Raw genomic sequence first — 16,869 nt, 5'->3', positions numbered from 1 at the left:
TAAACCTCTTCCAGGCAGCTCAGTTGGTTTCTGCTTCTTCCAGGTTGCTGCTACACTCATCAGAGTCTCCTTTGTAGCATGACTTCCCTGAGTCTTTTCTGCAGCTTAGCTCTGCTCAGTCTGAGAGGGACTGTCAAAGTTCATTGTTTTGTTTGTTTGTTTGTTTGTTTGTTGTTTTTGGAGGGGGTTGTGAATATGATTGGTTTCAGGGACTTCCTGAAGCTCTTTTGAATTGTTTACCTTCCTGCTTAAGGAGCTTTCCTGCAAGATAGAATGTTTCAGTCTCAGAGGAAACTTACACAAAATCACCATGTACTAAATCTGCAAGCACCTTGATCTTGGACTTTCCAACCCTGAACTGAGAAATTCCTGTGCTCTTTACACTAACTAGTTTGTGGTATTTCACTATGGCAACCCAAGACAGATTAAAGCATTATCCACATATATTTATTGTGTTTCTTTTTTAAAAGATTTATTAATATAATTTATTAAGTATATATGTGTACCTGCACGTGAATGCAAGTGCCCACAGAAGCCACAGGTATTGGATGTTCCTGGAGCTGGCATTACTGGCAGCTGTGAACCATTAAATGTGAGTGCTGGGAATCAAATTTCAGGTCTGCTGGAAGATAGCATGTGTTCTAAACCACTAAGCCATCTTTCCATCCCTTTATTATAATATTTCTATTTCATCAACTCACATGAATTCTTTATGTTATATACTCAAGGAAGGATTGTCTTATTTTATTTTTAAATTAATTTATTCATTTATTTGTTTGTATTGGTGGGGGTCACGGAGGCCAAAAGAAGGCATTTAGATACCCTAGAACTGGAGTTACATGCAGTTGTAAACCAGCTGAGCTCCAGTCCCTTGGAAGAGCAGAATAGGCTCGTAACCACTGAACCAACTCTTCAGCCTCCAGAAGGGTGTTTTTAAAACCACCATATAGGGCTGGAGAGATGGCTCAGAGGTTAAGAGCACTGGCTGCTCTTCCAGAGGCCCTGATTTCAATTCTCAGCAACTACATGATGACTCACACCCATCTATAGTGAGATTTTGTGCCCTCTTCTGGTGTGCAGGCAGATTTTTAAAAACTCATTATGTAGTGCTTGTCTGTCTTTCAATTTACAGATTATTTAATTATCTTCTTACAAGAAACATGGATTGATTTTCTTTTGAAATCCATTTTTTCATCTAAAATAATTTAATTGGTCATAGCCTTTTATGTTCTGGCAATATGTTCAATGAAGAAGCTATGGCAATAATCACAATAGTATGGGTCCCAACTCCATTAGGTGTTTAGTAAATGTCACTAGACATTAATAGTTGACTGGTGGCCCTAAGTAAGTTTCTAAGTTTTTTTTTTTTATCTGATCCAAATAATACTTTGGTTTTTGGTTGTTGCTATTGTTATTAAGTGGGTTTTTTTGTTTTTTTTTTTTAAGTTCTAATTTCTGTAAACTCCAATAACATTACTCTGAGGCTGGGATTATAGATGTGCACCGCCATGGTTAACTCTGTCATTATAAAAACATATCAATTTAAAATTTAATAGGATAAACCATGATTTTTCCATAAATGTCAGTAGGATCCTTTTTTAGTTAGGGTTTCTATTGCTGTGACCAAACACCATAACCAAAAAGCAAGTTGGGAAGAAAGGGGTTTATTAGACTTCAGCATTGCTGTCCATCACCGAAGGAAATCAGGACAGGGACTCAAACAGGGCAGGATCCTGGAGGCAGGAGCTGACACAGAGGCCATGGAGGGGAGATGCTTACTGGCTTGCTTCCCCTGGCTTGCTCAACTCCCCTTCTTATAGAACCCAGGACCAGCAGCCCAGGGATGGCACTATCTACCATGGGCCGGGCCCTTCCCTATTGATCTCTAATTGAGAAAATGCTTTACAGCTAAATCTCATGGAGGCATTTCCTCAGCTGAGGCTCGATGATGACTCTAGCTTGTGTCAAGTTGACACACACAACCACCCAATACAGACCCATTGATCATATCCAGCACCCTTCTATCCACTCCTCTCCCCAGCACCCTTCCAGTCCCTAAAAATGTTATACTTTCTGGTCACCTTAAATATTTGTCAGTATTATTATTATTATTATTATTATTATTATTGTGTGTGTGTGTCTGTGTGTGTGTCTGTGTGTGTGTGTGTGTGTGTATGTAGGGAACAAGTTTGGGGGGTTGATTCTCTTTTCCCATTGTGTGTTCTGGGGATCAAACTCAGGTTGTCAGGCTTGAACAGCAAGTGCTTTTACCCACTGAGCCATTTTTCAGTCCCAACTTTTATTTTTTTTAGTTTCCACATATGATAGAGATTGTGTGATAATTGTCGCTCTGTGGCTAGTTTATTCTGTTTAACATATGTTCTCCAGAGCTATCCATTCCTCTTGCTGCACATGACAGACTTTCCTTCTTTATGGGTGAATAATACTCCATTGTGTACGTACACTGCTCATTTTCTTGGTCCGCTCATCTGCTGATGGGCACAGAGGTTGAGTGTGAATCTTAGGTGTTGTGACTAGAATGGGATCACAGTAAACATGGATACGTGGATACATGGTTTGTACTCTGACTTCATTTCCTTTGTCCCTGCACCCAGAGGGGATAGCTGTTTCCTGCGGCATTCTCTTGAATTCAGTGTTCTATCCTAGAATAGGAGCAGTGGGATTGTTAGAAGATTTAAAGAGAAACACAAGATTCTACTTTCATACCAACAAGCTCTGGTGAGACTTTTTGTAACTCCTTAGAGATTTACAGAAAGGTCCGTGAACTTTGTGCCTTTCAAGTTTAGCCTTGCTTTTAATTTGATGTTCTGTGCAATCTAAGTTGATTTGGTTTTATAGGATAAGCCTTGGGGTGGAGACCAGGTTTTAACATGTACTTAACAGCTTCTACTGTACTTTCAGTTCTTGGAAAATAATAATTAATGGTTAGGCATTGGTGTTTGGCACAAAACCCTGACTCTAAGTATAATTAACTTTAAGAGCTATTTTGGTATCTGTTGAAAGTGAGATGTGAAATACTATACGGCTTCATAGAAGGAGTCAGAAATCTATCCTGTGCTTGAGACGTGTTGGAATATATAATATGAAAGTAGAATTGCCTGATGAACATGAACTCCATGTGGTTTCAATGGAAGAGCAGTAGAAATTCTAGAATTAACCTCACAAAAGTCAGATTGCGTGTCTAGAGTCTCTAAGCACTTAAAGCACCCATGTTTATAGTTTTAAAAAGCAAAATCTTGAAATACATTAGATCTTAAAATGAATATCAGTAAATCTAGTAAGTTCTATAATTTGTTTGTTTCATAACTCTTTGCCGTATGACTATTTCAACACCAGTTTTTATATTGAAATAAAACTGGTGTTGAATAACTTGCAAATAACTTTGTATGTACGTATGTGCAGGCATGTGTGTACATGAAGGTACACCTTGCTTTGCTATTACCATAGGAGCATCTCTAGTTTGCCTCTTGGATAGTCTGTACCATGTTCTTCAGAACTTAGAGTGTTGAGGAAAGTGTGGACTTTGGCTCCAAGAGGGAGCACTTTGGATAGAAAAGGTAGCAACAGAAGAAGCAACCCAGGCATCAGCTTTTCTGTAACCACGGGGGGGGGGGAAGAGGGAGAGAAGAGAGAGGAGAGGGAGGAGTGTTGTGCTCAGTGTCTCCTGCCCTGTAGGCTGGGGCTCAGCTTTGAAGTTGATTATGAGTGTTTGCCCAAGTGTGATGCTCATTTGATGAGAAGTTTCAGGTCTTGCCCTAGGTTTAATCATTTACCCACCTGGAGTTGAAATGTCTTTTTCTAGTTTCTGAAGATTGCATCACTTGTCTAAATATGTGTACTATGTGAGTGCATGAATAAGATGCCCTTTGAGAATGGAAGATGTTTGTTTTTTGCTTTTTCTGAGATACAACTTCATGAAGGCCACTACGAGCTCACTATATAGTAAAGTCTGGGCTTGAACTTTGTGTGTGTGTGTGTGTGTGTGTGTGTGTGTGTGTGTGTGTGTGTGTGTGTGTGTGTGTGTGTGTATTGGGTTTTTGAGACAGGGTTTCTCTGTGTAACACTTCTGGCTGTCCTGGAACTCGCTCTGTAAACTGTGCTGGCCTCAAACAGAGATCCACCTGCCTCTGCCTCCTGAGTTCTGGGATTAAAGGCGTGCATCACTACACCCAGCTTTTTTAAAATATAAAGGAAAATAAGATCATCTTCACAATTAAACAATCCAAATACAAAATTGCAGAATAAACAATGGCAAAAAAAATATTTTAAAGAAACGCAACAGTTTCAGGCCAGAGCAAACTGATGTGAATATTAAGGTTGTAATTTAAAGGAAAAAAGTTTATTAGTTTGAGTGTGCTCTTTCTAAAAGCATAACCTCCATGATATAATTCAACAGTGTGTTCGTGAGGTTATGAAATATATAATTGGCCTTCTCCTTTCCCTGACATACAGTTTCTAAAACCTTTGGAATCTCCAAGCCAGAAGTAATATGCTGTAGGCAGAAGTTTCTGTCCTACCAGCGGCTCCCAAATAAACACACAGAGGCTTATATTAATTGTAAATCCTCCACCAATAATACAGGCTTGTTACTAGCTAACTCTTACATTTAGATTAACCCATATTTCTTATCTATGCTTTGCCTTGTGGCTTGGTACCTTTTCTCAGTACAGCATGCCCATCTTGCTTCGCCGGGTCTCTGCTGGTGACTCCAGACTCCACCCTTCTTCCTCCCAGCATCCTATTTGCTGTCCCCCTAACCTTATCATGTTCAGCTCTTGGCCAGTCAGCTTCTTTATTAAACCAATCACAGCTGCCCTTTTCCTTGTGGCAGACCTTAGGGTTGGAGATGCTGCTGCTCAATTGGATGAATTAAATGTAGTGGGTTTAAGTGGGCCTCAAAGTAGCAGGGGCCAGGTGGCAGCACTGAATTGCCAAAGGCAAGGTGATCATAGTTATCATGATGGGCAGCACAGACAAAGTGATTTTCATAGTGGCATGACTCGTGGGAATCTTTGGTAGTGGCCAATCAGTCCTGATGTTTCTAGGCCTGAAGTAAAAGTATAAGATCTTTATTTTAAAAAGTGACTTTGGAAGTTCTTTTGATAAGTTTAGCACATATCATTTGGGGGAAATGGGTTATAACACTCTGCTCTGATTGCATTTAAGTTTAAAGTGTATCACTTTAAAAATGATAGGCATGATTTTGAAGGTTCACCTTTCGACCTCCTTTATACTCCTGGCTCTGCCTTTCCAGGAGTTTTGTCTTAGACAAGATATTTCACCTTTCTGAGTCTTTCTCATTCCTAAAGGAGCCCCACATTCTCATTTGTAAGGTTATTTCAAACCTCCATGGGCAACTTAGGCCTGCTCCACTCATACACTGAGTGGGAATGTACCCACAGGGCAGTCTTATAGGCATTTCAGGTTTAATTTGTTTGTGACCCATTCTAGGGAGTCTTGCTAAATTTTGGCATGTTATTGAACTTATTTCCTAGGTCTGTAATAACAAACTGAAGGATTGGTGCTTAGACACATACCTTCTAAATCAGAATACATGTGGGCGTCCACATTTACACTTTACAGGTAGGTCCCAACTTACAATGATTTGATATGGGAGTTTTCTGCTTCACAACGGTGTAACAGCCATAAACATTCAACAGAAACTGTATTTCAAGTTTCTCAGGCTAGATATGTGCAGTGTGGTACTGTCTCACAATGCTAGGCAGTGGTAGGGAGCCACAGCTCCCAGCCAGCCGCACAATCTCAAGGACAAGCAGGCAATCTTCTAGATTGTTGGTAAGCTATGATGTTGGGAGGCGGAATCATATTAAATACATTTTGACACAATATTTCCAGACTATTAAGAGTTTATTGGGACATAGCCCCATTGTAAATCCAGGAATGCTTGTATCATCTAGGTTGTCATATGAGTGAAAAAGAATTTGGATATGGGGCCTCTGAATATTTCACTTCCCACCCAGGTGGACACCCCTATCATATAATTAGGGGGTGTGGATGCCATTTACTATTTTCCCCCAGGCTAGGAATTTGACCCTTATCCCCACAACAATCTGCTAAAATATGCAGATCTTCAAGTTTAAGCAGGAGTCAAAGCCAAGGTCTGTGTAGAAACAGGCCCCCCAGGTCCTTTGCCCTTGGGGCTACACTTTAATTTTATTCTGGGGATGAACAGTAAATAGAACCGAAGGGAAAAGAGCACTTTCTCCTTTAGCCCTAACCAGGACTATCTGCTTCACCAAACTTTACCTAAACCTTTTTGCCCTGTCTACAGTTAAGTCTTAACCTTGGTGCCTGTCCTTGCTTAGGCCTGACTAGCCCAGGTTAGCAGGAATCATGGTAAATCAGTTAAGAGGATCCCCAACCCTTTATATCTGATCAAATTCTTTATCCTCCAGCTTTGTGTTTAAGTCCTTAGTTTCCTGGAGTAGGAATCCTATCAAATCCATTTAGCAAAAACAACAACAAAAAGCCAGTGTGGTGGTGCAATCCAGAGGAGAGGCAGGTAGATCTCTATGAGTTTGAGGACAACCTGGTCTACATAGTGAGTTCCAGGACAGCCAGGGCTGTCTTTTCTTAGTAATTCTTGGAATTTTCTATCCACCGATACACTTCCTTCTCACAGCCTGGCAATGCCTACATGTCCTTATTGTGTTCAGACTTAAGATGGACTGCTTCCCCACTGCCAGACAACATTGTGATAGGATGAAATATGCCTATTTTTAAAAGAAGTACCATAATGATTTTTTTTTTCCTTTAAGAATCTTAACAAATCCAGTCCAGGTTACCACTGAGAACCATTTTTTAAAATCCAAAGACTTAAGTGGGAGCCAGCTGGAAAGGACAGTCGACAGCTAAGCAAATGCTTCTTAGTACTTAGCACCTTCCATTCTTAGCTCCACCCTTAGCAATAAAACCCCAGGGTGTCCTTGACCTGTATAAGGCATCTCCCCATCCCTCCCCACCCCCACAGCACAGCAGCAGAGTTTGTGTAAGGAAACCCTTGCACACCCCCTAGAGGTTAGAATGCATACTGAACCAACTGTGTGTGGCATCTCCTTGTTGCTGTTCTGCAGTTAGGAAAACAAGATTTCATTTTCTGTCTCTAGGAAACTCAGCAGAGAGTTGGAAATGTCTGTGCCTCCAAGCAGCTGTTTTCTCAGTTCTTGCTTAGATGGGCAGTTCAGCCCCTTTTTCTTTCTTTCTTTCTTTCTTTCTTTCTTTCTTTCTTTCTTTCTTTCTTTTTTTAAAGTAACTTTGATGTTATACCCAATGAACCAGAGAATCCAATAGGACATTTCATCAAATTAAAACAAAACAAAAAACACAAAAGCCCAAGCAGTTCTCCAAGTGTTCTGTGCACCACCTGCAGAAAACACCCTGCTGTGTTTGTTTGAATTGAAGATTTCTGGGCCCTGCCCCAGAACCTTCTGAGTGTAGAGCCCTTGAGAGTGATATGGTTCTTACACAGATTAGGATTTGAGAACCACTTGAACATTATTCCAATCCATGTCTCATTTAAAATTGTGCAGGACAGTGGTGTGATCAAACTCATCAGACAGGATTTTATCCACAACAAGCCCCATACACCTGCCAGTCTTTCTCCCTGAACACACATCTTTCTCCCTGACCATAAACCTAACAAACAATGTTCTGTATTCAAAACTTTGAATTAGGATCCCTAACTGTGCTTTAAATACCTGCCTTCCATATGGTATTGTGTCCTGTCCAGACAGAGGTTATTATTTGTACCTACTACTCTCAAGGTAGGTTGATCTAATGTCAGTCTCTTACTGATTCCAGGAAGTCAACAGGAATAGTTCTTTATTTTTTTAAAAAAAGACTTACTTACATTTTATTTTACATGTATGGGTGTTTTGCCTGCATGTATGTTTGTGCACCACATGTGTACAGTTCACACAGAGTTCAGAGAGTGTTAGGTCCCCTGGAACTGGAGTTGCAGGTGCTAGTGCTGGGAATAGAAACCGAAGTCTTCTGGAAGATCAGCCACTGCTCAAACCTGCTGAGCCATTTCTTCCACCCTTACAGTCCCTTCTTTAAAAGTCTGTACCATTGAACCGATTGTTCACACAAACCACCACTTAAAAATCTAAGTGAACGGCCCATTTGTAGAACTCATCCCCAAACCTTCTGGGTTGGTAGATTTGATTGGAGTGAGAAAACTGTATTTTTATCAAGCATCTCAACTTGATGGTTCTGATACAGGTGACAGAAGGTGTTTGCTGGCCTTTGCTTTGTTTGAGGTAGGGTTTCATGGAACTTGGGTTGGCCTTGAACTCAAGGATGACCTTGAATTCTGATCACCCTGCTTTTACTTCCTAAATGCTGGAATTACAGGGCTGTGTTACCACACCCAGTTTTTTGTGGCAGTGAGGATGGGACACAGGGTTTGTTGCATGCCGGGCAAATGCTCTATCAGATAAACTCCATTCCAAATCTCTTGGATGGCATTTGAACAAATACTGTCTCATATGCCAGACTTTCCCAACAAATACAATGTTCACAACCAAGTCCATACAGAATTTATAAAGTAGAAGTCTTTGATGTTAATCTGAAGACAGTAGAGTTAGAGTGATATATAAGTGGCACAGTGGTCATAATTTCACACCCTTTCTTTTGCTATTGTTTATAGAGAAGACATTTCCTCTTTATATATTAGTCCAAATTGGACCTTCAGTCATGTCCCAAGACAATTTAAAATAGCCACTCTCAATAGTTTGGGAACTGATATATGACAAGGAACCCATTGGATATTCTTGACTGGGAGAAAATAAGATTAATATTTCAACTTCATCAGTGTGCTAAACCATCTGAATTGATTACCTAAAGCCTACCGCTATAACTACAGAACACCAGGAACATTGCTGTAACAACTGGCTAAGTATTTTGGGAAGAAATAATTAAACTTTCATGTGGGGAATTTTTTTTTGTATTAGTGGGTTTTTTTGGCTTTTTGTTGTTGTTTTGTTTTTGTTTTTTGTTTTTTGTTTGTTCTTTCAAGACAGGTTTTCTCTGTATTGTTTTGGAGCCTGTCCTGGAACTCACTCAGTAGACCAGGCTGACCTCAAACTCACAGAGATCCACCTGTCTCTCCCTCCTGAGTGCTAGGATTAAAGGCGTGCACCACCAATGCCTGGAGTGTATTAGTGTTTTAAATTAAACTTTTATATACTCATAGTGGCCGGGGAGATGGTTTGTTTGATAGTATGCTTGCCATGAAGACATAAGTCTTCACACACAAGAAAAATCCAAGCACAATTTTATGCCTATAATCCCAGGACTGGGAAGATAGAAGCAGGCAGATCCTTGGGGCTCACTGGCCAGCCAGTCTAGCTGAATCATGGAGTTCTAGGTTCAGTGAGAGACCCTGCCTCAAAAAAAAAATTCAGAGAAATCAAGGAACACCCCCTGATGTTGACCTCTGTCCTGTGCACACATGTTCACATATACACTAACATGTACACATGCACAAAAAATTTCAAGATATGTTTACTCATATAAATGATTTAAGCTACATAAAATAATCAGTGAAAAGAAAGTTGTCTTCTTACCCTAAACATTCACTATTCATCTGCAGGGGCAAGTACTTTTAAATTCTGAGATGAAGACATAAAAACAATCACAAGGATCCAGGTATGATAGAATACACATGTAGTACCAACACTTCAGAGGTGGAAGCCAGAGGACTGGAGAGTTTCAAGGCCATCCTGGAGTACCTAGGACCCTGTTCCTTTCAGACTCCAAATAAGCATACAAATAAGGATAGGTGGTTTTTTCCATAGAATTTGGACAATAAATGATAAAAAGAGAAACCATAAAGGGACAAAGTAAGGGAATTTAATGTATAAGCATTAAAGACTTTTATAAGACAAACTCAGTGAAAGAGGGCTGTGTGAATCCCTGGGCTCAATCTCCAAAACTACAATAAAATCAAGATGGTAACATTGGAGCATATAACTCCCACAATTAAAGTCATGCTTTCTAAACAAAAGGCTAACCACATGAATGCAGGTACCCTCCAGCTGTAACAGGCTTGGAGGAGATTCTTTGGCTGCAGATGTGAGGAAGACCCAGCCTTCCCTCTCTGAGCTATTCTCTGAGCTACTCTCTCCCCTGGCTTATCTTAAATCACAGATGTGACAAACTTCCCCCCAAGCAGCAGTGATGTCCTCAGCCCTGACAAATCTCCCCATAACCAGCCCCAAGATAATAATCAAACAGACCACAGTCTCTCCAGGATTACTAGTTATGCAAATCCCCTCGACACTGGCCCTTCTCTATATATAGCCACAAAGCTGTCGCTGAAACCTCAAAGACAGATTTTAGGTCGCTAGATTCTTTATTCTTCCTGCTATGTCTACACTGAAAATAAATCCTTCAGGGCTTTCAGCACTGGGGGATGAGTGACCAGGATGAACTGTTGGGACCCCAGAACCAGGTCTTGGGGCCAGGATTCTGGTAACAGCTGCAGTCAGTTTGAAGAAGGCCATCAAAGAAGTGTTATTTTAGACTTTTGTTTTTTGTCTTTATATTAACTTCCAAACTCTGACTTAAACAGCATAATATTAACGTGGAGAACTAGAAATAAAGATCCAGAGTAGGAGTTGAGATTTACTTAATTCAGAGACTCTGGTTCTGTCTCCTCCTCACTAGTCTATTACTTTTGTCTCTTCTGTGTGTTGAAGCAAGCCCCTGACAGCAGCTAGGCCTCATCACTCCACACAGTATCAGATGGGAAATCTGCACTTCCTGAGGTGCTTTGTCTTGTACCGCTCATTTATTTGTGTATGCATATATGTGTGCATATATGCGTGTATGTGCATGTATTCTGTACATGTGTGTACATGTATGGTATACATGCACTGTGGGCATGCATATGTGAAGGGGCCAGCTCCCCATTTCAGCAGCTGTTAGACCCCCGAAAACTCAAGTATCGGGGTCTCAGGCCAGGTTTGCGGTCACCCCAATCACCAGGTGGATTCGAGAGCTTGCTGCAAACTGCACGAGGCTTTATTGTAATTTAACGAGCTAACCCTATGTTAGCTCGGGTCTTTCACCCACCTGCCATGGCGGACGGCTAGAAAAGACGGCTCCTACGGGCTCCCAAAAGATCTTATAGGGCAGCGTAAGGGGAGTGTCTAGGGGTACGCACAGGCTTACGCACAGGCTCATGATTGGTGTGCTTCCAGGCTTGGAGGGCTTGCCCTGTGTTGATTGGTCAACTGGTTGTTATGCTCATAGGCCCTCCCAGGGTGGTTGCTATGCTCTCTACGTCATTGTCGTGCGCTTGTCCGTAAAGCACACCCAGGGTCATAAAGCATAGCGCCACCAGGTAACTTCTGATTGGCTCCCTGTCACGAGACAGGCATCTGACTTTCTAGTGTCTAGGTCAAGGTCATAGAAGCACATGTTCGACCATTATGGCTGCCAAAAGGGAAGCCGGTTCCCTCACAGCCATGACAGCCAAGCACATGCTTGCCTGACCTCGTCTTGGTCACTAGGAGATCAGATGCCTGATCCTTTCGGCAGCTAAGACAGCCTAGCATGTGCTTGTCTGACCTTGTCTTGGTCACTAAGGTCAGATGCCTGCCCCTTTTGGCAGCCATAACAGCCTAGCATGTGCTTGCCTGACCTTGTCTTGGTCACTAAGGTCAGATGCCTGCCCCTTTTGGCAGCCATAACAGCCTAGCACGTGCTTGCCTGACCTTGCCTTGGTCACTAGGAGGTCAGATGCCTGCCTCGTGGCAAGGAACCAATCAGAAGTTAGCTGGTGGTGCTGTGCTTTACGGCTCTGGGTATGCTTTACAGATAAGTACACAGCAATGACGCACAGAGCATAGCAACCACCCCGGGAGGGCCTGTGGGCCATAACAACCAGTTGACCAATCAACACAGGGCAAACCCTCCAAGCCTGGAGACACACCAATCCTGAGCCTGTGTGTACCCCTAGACACTCCCCTTACACTGCCCTATAAGATCTCTATGCAGTGGCTTCTTGCCGTCTTTCCTAGCCATCCGCCATGGTGGATGGATGGAAGGCCCTAGCTGACATGGGTTAGCTCATTAAACAACTTCAATAAAGCCTCGTGCTGTTTGCATCAAGCTTTCGCCTCTGCATGGTGATTGGTGTGGCCTCAGTCCTGGACCGAGATCCTGGGGGCCTGAGCCTCCTTGGGTCTTTCATGTGTGTGTGTGTGCGTGCGTGCGTCAAACCAAGGTACTTTTAAGAATGAAGGAACTTTTCCTAGAAGCCCCTGGCACATCCTCACAGGACACCAATTCAAATTTGGTCATGCTTGTTGTATGACTTATCCTGGAGAAACATAACCTACCAGCCAAAGTGACAATTCCATCAAAATCCAACTTAGGACACCAAAGACTGTATTAGTGTTGCTTACAAGAGCATAGAGGAGGGTTACTCACATGGGGGCATGGATGACTCAAAGACAGAAAAGTGCACCCCAGCTGCTGCACAGCTCCCAGGCCCCTTGCAGGTCAGTGAGTCTTCTGCAGGCAGCTTGGCTGATGGTAAAATTGGGGTGTGCCCAGCAATCTTTTGCTGCTTTTATGCTTTGGGAGGAGCCTTGTGTGTCTTATAAACTTGTGAAGTTCCTTTACTTCTTGAGTCTCGCGAGCCCTTCCCTCCTTCTAGCAAGAAATGTTTCCATTCCGAGAAAATTGTTACACATGCTGACTCCATGCCTTAGGTCCAGAGTCTTCGTGGGACTATCCAGGAAAAGATGACAAAAATCTCTTCACATGATTGTCCAGGAAAAGGTGAGAAAATCCCTTACCATGATTGTCCAGGAGAAGGTGAGAAAATCTCTGAGAATGTGCTTGGGAAGAGTGACCCTTGTCCACCCTTCCTTCTGGCTGTGGTTCAACAGCGACACTGCTTATTGGATCGATTCCTAGTTTGGTTGTCTGAAGCTCTTCTAGTGAAACAGTTTTTGAGGATCTCATTCCTAAATTCTTAAGTGATAAAAATATGGATGATATGGTACTACCACTTGAGTTAGACAACTCACCTGCTGTCAGAATAGCCATTCCACCACAAAATCAAGCTGTATTATGTCAAACATCTGGCCACTATTGCCAAACCAACATGAGGTGGGGCAACATCTTGCTTTATAACTTACCAGGTTTCCTCAGCTCTGTGACAGAGCAGTCCTAGACTGCATCATCTCTCCAAACCAAGGCACTATACTCTAGAAGACTGGAAAGCCTGTACCCTGGGACCCAGGGAATTTTGAGACCACACTTCAACATAGGTGTCTTGTAATTAAGATGGCTTTAGGATTCATGTATTACATAGTTAGACAACCACAATAAAATGCAGTGCAAAGATCTCTTGCCAGTTGAGCATGCTATACTCACTGTAAAATCAGAAGTTCAACCTCCACTTACTGATCTTGAACCACTGTTCACTGAGGCATTCAGATCTACAGCTCAGTGGTTGTCTCACTATGAACTTGATACAGTCTTTCTTGATAGACTCCCTGCCTATGGGCAAGATGATACATTGGGCCCTGTTGGTTGCGCTTTTATAGTTCAGCTCTGAATGATTGCAGCATATGCTGGGGTGACGTTTTTCATGGCTATTGAATCATTCATTGAGAACAGACTATTTTGTGGAGCCGCTGTGCTCCCGAATGTAGGTTCTGAGACAACTCTTTTCAGTGAACATAAGGCAGATGAAAGAAATACATGGAAGCCTAGCATAAAAGCACTAAGGCTTGCTGGCCATGAGATGGTAGCTCCTAGAAACATTCCAAATTTTCATAAAGCTGCCACGAAGAAGAGAAAGATAGATATTGTATTCCATAATTATTGATCCAATAAAAAAAATATCAAAACTTACTGATGGCTCAGAGTTTAAGAGCACTAACTGCTCTTCCAGAGGTTCTGAGTTCAATTCCCAGCAACCACCTGGTGGCTCACAACCATCCTTATGAGATCTGGTGCCCTCTTCTGGTGTGCAGATATACATGGAAGCAGAATATTGTATACATAATAAATAAATAAAATCTTTAAAAAAAAGAAATAGAGAATAACATTCAAGATCTTTTCTGGAGAAAAGAGGCTTGGTGGGCACCAGCAGATGCCAATGAAGACCCCAATCCTGCAGGAGAGGGTGAAGTTCCAGGTCCTGATGCAGCTCCCACCCACAACTGCAAAATTAGAGAGAGAAAAAAAAAACCACACATTTGACTAATCCCCTCAGTAGATTGTCAGGCCCTCAGAGATGAGCCCAAGGAAAAGACTAGCCAGGTTCAGCCAGTGTGTGTGTGCAAAGGAAAGGCAAAGGACCAGATACTTATGACACAAGAATGCCGGGGTCTGGCCTGTATCAGTCCCATGCTACAGAGGCCATCTATTCCAGACTGATGTCTTTGGGGCTGCGAACAGAACCAGCCCAGCAGCTCTGGGTCCAACCCTGAGTGGAGGAGTGTGGATTGGAAACTCCTAGCTACCCAGTGGCGTAGTCCTGAGACATTTTGTCATCTCAGGAGGGCTCTCGGTTTATATTGGAGTTCACAGTTTATTCAAGCATCCTCTTAAATAGCTTTCCAACAGTGGGAGTGATAGCAGAAGACATCTATTATCAGGTATAAAGCTGATATAAAATATTTCCTTTAATTCTAGAGACACCCCTAAAACTAGTCCCTCTTCAGTCCCTAGGCACGATCCACCAGCCCCCAAGATGGGTGTGCGTCCACCCAGGGGCCTAGACCTATTGCCACACAAACTAGGGACCATTTCCCACCAAGGCCAGGCATCCAGAGGTAATAAGCCAGCATCTGAAAGACAGTGGGAGATTCAAGCTCCTAGAATTGAGCTGAGGTTTACACCAAAAATATCATAATCAATCTTTGGGCCGACAGAAGGCCTGTTCAGTACCAGTAAATCCTAGATTCAGAGCAATTCAAGGAGGTGATAAGGATGGCTTCTGGGGGGTGGGGTGCTGGCTTGGAGTCAGAGCCCATTGTTAGGCTGCAACATAACTTAAAGCAATCCTAAGTCTAACTGTTGCCAGGCCTACAGGTTCACAGACTGTTGGTTAAAGCTGCCATGAGGCTATTAGCTAAATTTGTATTTCTAAGGGGTGGGGGTCTCATGGTTTGTATGCCTATATTTTGGGTTGTAGAATATTTGTTTAACTTTATAGAGATGTGTTACATTTGTTCAAGTATGTGAAGATGTGTTGCTGTTTTACCTTGCCTGCCTAAGGCACCTGGTTAGTCTAATAAAAAGCTGAACAGCAAATAATGAGGGAGGAGGTACAGGCTGAACTTCTGGGCAGGGAGAGTAAGTAGAAGAGGAATTTGGGCTCCAGAGAAGAAGGAAAAGAGACACCAGGGAGGCTGGGCGGTGGTGGAGCACGCCTTCAATCCCAGCACTCGGGAGGCAGAGGCAGGCAGATCTCTGTCAGTTCAAGACCAGCCTGGTCTACAAGAGCTAGTTCCAGGACAGCCTCCAAAGCCACAGAGAAACCCTGTCTTGAACAAACAAACAAACAAACAAACAGAGAGAGAGAGAGAAAGAGTCACCAGGGAGATGCGAGGGACCAGATAGACAGACAGACATGGAGGAAGCAGGAAAGTAGGACATACAGAATGAAAGAAAGGTAAAAACTCCAAAGCAAAACGTAGATGAATATTAACAGGTTAAAGTAAGTTATAAGAGCTAGTGGGACAAGCTGAAGCTAAGGTCGAACATCCATAATTAATAATGAGTCTCCCTGTCTTTATTTGAGATCTGGCTGGTAGCCCAAAGAAAACTCCAACTACAAGTTTCAGGTTTAATTTGTTTTACTCCTTGTTTCTATTCCTTCAGTACTGTACTTCCTTCGGTAAGGTGACTTCTTTTGTATTTTGAAATGAGGTGGGGCAATATGTGCATAATTGAACAAATAAATGACACAATTTCTTTTTATTTTAAACTTTGCCTTTGTCAAGTGATGGCAGTGCACACCTTTAATCCCAGTACTTGGGAGGCAGAGGCAAGTGGATCTCTATGAGTTCAAGGCCAGCCTGGTCTACAGAGTGAGTTCTAGAATAGCCAGGGCTACACAGAGAAACTCTGTCTCGAAAAACAAAAACCACAACAAAACAAAATAACTTTGCCTTTTATCTTGGGACTCAGGACTAAGTTTATGGTAGCTATATTGGTTACTCTAGCTTTATAATGGGTCTGAAAATTAAGTAGTATGGAGTCAAGTGTGATGGTACATTCCTTTAAAGCCATGCTCAGGGGCAAAGGCAGGCAGATCTCTAAGAGTGCAAGGCCAGCCTAGTCTACACAGAGAATGCTAGGCCATCCAGGCTACATAGTAAGACCCTGTCACAAAAACCAACCAAACAAAAGACAAACAAATGAAAAAATAGTACTTGATAGTGTGATTGCTTCATTTTTGTGGGGTCCGGGTGCTTTTTGTTTTGTTTTGTAGCCTATGCTGTCCTCAAACTTGCTACATAGTCAAGGATGGTTTTGAACCCATAATCTTTCTGCCTCTACCTCCTGAGGGTTGAGATTACAGGCATGTGACATTTATTTATTCCCTTATTTTAAAATTTAGTTTTGTTTTGGTTTAGGTTTAATTACTTTTTCTCTTTTTCATTTATGTGTATAAATGCTTTCCTTGCTTATATATCTGTGTATCACATATGTGCAGTGCTCATGAAGGCCACAAGAGGGCACAAGGTCTCCTGGAATTGGAGCTCCAGATGGTTGTGAGCCATCATGTGGGTGCTGGAACCAAACCCAGGTCCTTTGCAAGGGCAGCCAGTGCTCTTAACTGATGAGCCA

General features: G+C 42.3%; 1 long non-coding RNA gene across 4 annotated transcripts in view; it reads left to right on the top strand.

The window, feature by feature from the left end:
• Positions 1-16,869, top strand: part of LOC103160777 — a 37,482-nt gene that overhangs the window by 8,026 nt on the left and 12,587 nt on the right. For all 4 annotated transcript variants that reach the window (XR_003486958.2, XR_003486957.2, XR_003486956.2 and 1 more), the window contains one exon: positions 12,768-12,837. This is a non-coding gene — a long non-coding RNA (uncharacterized LOC103160777). The remainder of the gene's footprint in view (positions 1-12,767; positions 12,838-16,869) is intronic.

This window comes from Cricetulus griseus, chromosome 7 (assembly GCF_003668045.3).
Source record: "Cricetulus griseus strain 17A/GY chromosome 7, alternate assembly CriGri-PICRH-1.0, whole genome shotgun sequence".
Taxonomy (NCBI): Eukaryota; Metazoa; Chordata; class Mammalia; order Rodentia; family Cricetidae; genus Cricetulus; species Cricetulus griseus.
The sequence above is the reverse complement of the archived record's forward strand: the minus strand, read 5'-3'. Positions and strand labels throughout refer to the sequence as shown.